The sequence below is a fragment of the Phyllobates terribilis genome, unplaced genomic scaffold (genome assembly GCF_046119375.1).
Source record: "Phyllobates terribilis strain yellow unplaced genomic scaffold, ASM4611937v1 Scaffold_959__1_contigs__length_512464, whole genome shotgun sequence".
In the NCBI taxonomy this organism is placed as follows: Eukaryota; Metazoa; Chordata; class Amphibia; order Anura; family Dendrobatidae; genus Phyllobates; species Phyllobates terribilis.
The window spans coordinates 200,264-203,252 of NW_027363719.1; positions in this window are offsets into that span (position 1 = coordinate 200,264).

The following is a 2,989-nucleotide window of genomic DNA, read 5'->3' on the forward strand; positions in this document are numbered from 1 at the left end:
TACACTAAAGACAACTGCTTAACAGGCAATGCCATACACCAAAGACAACTGCTTAACAGACAATGCCATACACCAAAGACAACTGCTTAACAGACACTGCCATACACCAAAGACAACTGCTTAACAGGCAATGCCATACACTATAGACAACTGCTTAACAGACTCTGCCATACACCAAAGACAACTGCTTAACAGACAATGCCATAAACTAAAGACAACTGCTTAACAGGCAATGCCATACACCAAAGACAACTGCTTATCAGGCAACGCCATAAACTAAAGACAACTGCTTAGCAGACAATGCCAAAAACTAAAGACAACTGCTTAACAGACAATGCCATACACCAAAGACAACTGCTTAACAGACAATGCCATACACCAAAGACAACTGCTTAACAGGCAATGCCATACACCAAAGACAACTGCTTAACAGGCAATGCCATACACCAAAGACAACTGCTTAACAGGCAATGCCATACACCAAAGACAACTGCTTAACAGGCAATGCCATACACCAAAGACAACTGCTTAACAGACAATGCCATACACCAAAGACAACTGCTTAACAGACAGTGCCATACACTAAAGACAACTGCTTAACAGGCAATGCCATACACTAAAGACAACTGCTTAACAGGCAATGCCATACACTAAAGACAACTGCTTAACAGGCAATGCCATACACTAAAGACAACTGCTTAACAGGTAATGCCATACACTAAAGACAACTGCTTAACAGGCAATGCCATACACCGAAGACAACTGCTTAACATGCAATGCTATACACCAAAGACAACTGCTTAACAGACAATGCCATACACCAAAGACAACTGCTTAACAGGCAATGCCATACACCGAAGACAACTGCTTAACAGGCAATGCCATACACTAAAGACAACTGCTTAACAGGCAATGCCATACACTAAAGATAACTGCTTAACAGGCAATGCCATACACTAAAGACAACTGCTTAACAGGCAATGCCATACACTAAAGACAACTGCTTAACAGGCAATGCCATACACTAAAGATAACTGCTTAACAGGCAATGCCATACACTAAAGACAACTGCTTAACAGGCAATGCCATACACTAAAGACAACTGCTTAACAGGCAATGCCATACACTAAAGATAACTGCTTAACAGGCAATGCCATACACTAAAGACAACTGCTTAACAGGCAATGCCATACACTAAAGACAACTGCTTAACAGGCAATGCCATACACTAAAGACAACTGCTTAACAGGCAATGCCATACACTAAAGACAACTGCTTAACAGGCAATGCCATACACTAAAGACAACTGCTTAACAGGCAATGCCATACACTAAAGACAACTGCTTAACATGCAATGCCATACACCAAAGACAACTGCTTAACAGACAATGCCATACACCAAAGACAACTGCTTAATAGACAATGCCATACACCAAAGACAACTGCTTAACAGGCAATGCCATACACCAAAGACAACTGCTTAACAGGCAATGCCATACACCAAAGATAACTGCTTAACAGACAATGCCATACACCAAAGACAACTGCTTAACAGACAATGCCATACACCAAAGACAACTGCTTAACAGACAATGCCATACACCAAAGACAACTGCTTAACAGACAATGCCATACACCAAAGACAACTGCTTAACAGGCAATGCCATACACCAAAGACAACTGCTTAACAGACAATGCCATACACCAAAGACAACTGCTTAACAGGCAATGCCATACACCAAAGATAACTGCTTAACAGACAATGCCATACACCAAAGACAACTGCTTAACAGACAATGCCATACACCAAAGACAACTGCTCAAGAGACAATGCCATACACCAAAGACAACTGCCTAACAGGCAATGCCATACACCAAAGACAACTGCTTAACAGACAGTGCCATACACTAAAGACAACTGCTTAACAGGCAATGCCATACACCAAAGATAAATGCTTAACAGACAATGCCATACATCAAAGACAACTGCTTAACAGACAATGCCGTACACCAAAGACAACTGCTTAACAGACAGTGCCATACACTAAAGACAACTGCTTAACAGGCAATGCCATACACTAAAGACAACTGCTTAACAGGCAATGCCATACACCGAAGACAACTGCTTAACATGCAATGCCATACACCAAAGACAACTGCTTAACAGACAATGCCATACACCAAAGACAACTGCTTAATAGACAATGCCATACACCAAAGACAACTGCTTAACAGGCAATGCCATACACCAAAGACAACTGCTTAACAGGCAATGCCATACACCAAAGATAACTGCTTAACAGACAATGCCATACACCAAAGACAACTGCTTAACAGACAATGCCATACACCAAAGACAACTGCTTAACAGACAATGCCATACACCAAAGACAACTGCTTAACAGACAATGCCATACACCAAAGACAACTGCTTAACAGGCAATGCCATACACCAAAGACAACTGCTTAACAGACAATGCCATACACCAAAGACAACTGCTTAACAGGCAATGCCATACACCAAAGATAACTGCTTAACAGACAATGCCATACACCAAAGACAACTGCTTAACAGACAATGCCATACACCAAAGACAACTGCTCAAGAGACAATGCCATACACCAAAGACAACTGCCTAACAGGCAATGCCATACACCAAAGACAACTGCTTAACAGACAGTGCCATACACTAAAGACAACTGCTTAACAGGCAATGCCATACACCAAAGATAAATGCTTAACAGACAATGCCATACATCAAAGACAACTGCTTAACAGACAATGCCGTACACCAAAGACAACTGCTTAACAGACAGTGCCATACACTAAAGACAACTGCTTAACAGACAATGCCATACACCAAAGACAACTGCTTAACAGGCAATGCCATATACCAAAGACAACTGCTTAACAGACAATGCCATACACCACAGACAACTGCTTAACAGGCAACGCCATGCACCAAAGACAACTGCTTAACAGGCAATG